At 50.8% G+C, this 1,298-nt stretch overlaps 1 protein-coding gene across 1 annotated transcript in view; it reads left to right on the forward strand.

The window, feature by feature from the left end:
- The window catches only part of C12H7orf57 (chromosome 12 C7orf57 homolog), a 19,887-nt gene that overhangs the window by 12,284 nt on the left and 6,305 nt on the right, over positions 1–1,298 (forward strand). The gene's annotated exons all lie outside the window — the stretch shown is intronic.

Raw genomic sequence — 1,298 nt, forward strand, 5'->3', positions numbered from 1 at the left:
TGCCACTCCCTGAATAGCTGACTCTGGGTGTCTTTAGAGAGCGAGCGCTTGTGTGGGAGGGAGGGGCAGAGAGGGTCTCAGGCAGACTCCCACTGCGCAGGGAGCCCTACAGCTCCATCCCACGACCCTGAGATCAGGACCTGGGCCCAAACCAAGAGTCGGCCGCTCAACCCACAGAGCCACCCAGGCGCCCTGGCTCTGTATGTTAAATTTGAATTGACTAAAAGGCAAGAGGCCATGATAATACTACTTTTTTTTCTTTTTAAGAGTATTGATTCTACAAGATTACCTTGTACTAAGTCAGTTTTAACTAGTTAATGCTTATCTAGGGTAGCCGTGGTGTGGCCCTTCTCATTCAGCATGTATAGGAAGGACATTTTTTATTTACTCATTATCCAGTCTCTAAATGTGTCTTTAAGTGAAGATTTCCCTGGAATACTCTTTTTTTTTTTTATTAACAGTTCTTTTGTATTTTTTAAAGTTTTTATTTATTTATACTTTTTTTTTTAAAGATTTTTATTTATTTATTATTTGACAGAGAGAGACAGCGAGAGAGGGAACACAAGCAGGGGGAGGGGGAGAGGGAGGAGCAGGCTTCCCGCGGAGCAGGGAGCCCGATGCGGGGCTCGATCCCAGGACGCTGGGACCATGACCTGAGCCGAAGGCAGACGCCTAACGACTGAGCCACCCAGGTGCCCCTATTTATACTTTAAAAGAGCAACTATGAACTGGAGGGCCATCTCTAGTTGGTGGCCTTGTGATTGGGATGTCTCGATTCCAAGGCCTTCCGATCCCCAGGCTGGAGCCCCACTGTCCAGGGCTGAGCATTGCCCACCGAGGCTCCAGCACTGAGGTCTTAGCTCTTGGGACACAGGGAGAGAAACAGTGGGTCTCCTGGCCTGAACCGTCTGTGCCTGACTCCCAAGCTTGGCTTCTCAGTGTCCTGCTTTGAGGAGAAACGCTGATTTTGGGGACTCCAGCAGTTGAACACCACATAGAATGTCAGGTGTCCTGCCATGGCTGCGTGGTCTTCCTCAGAACACCCCCAACCTCCAGCCGTGGTCCCGCCTTCGGTTCCTCTGCACGGTCAATGAAACGGGCTGTTTTTAGGACCAGGTCCGTGTCTTGGTGATACGTAAGCACCTACACCGTCGATTGATAAGGGGGCTCTTTGGGAGTAACCACAGCCACAGTGCACATCTGGGGAACCTTTGAAATGCTAAGTGCTGTACCAGCCCCAAATCCCGTGGGCTTTCCAAGCCACGGACCAAAGCTCTGCGGGGCTGAACCCAGGGCAG

Source organism: Neomonachus schauinslandi, chromosome 12 (genome assembly GCF_002201575.2).
Source record: "Neomonachus schauinslandi chromosome 12, ASM220157v2, whole genome shotgun sequence".
Lineage (NCBI taxonomy): Eukaryota > Metazoa > Chordata > Mammalia > Carnivora > Phocidae > Neomonachus > Neomonachus schauinslandi.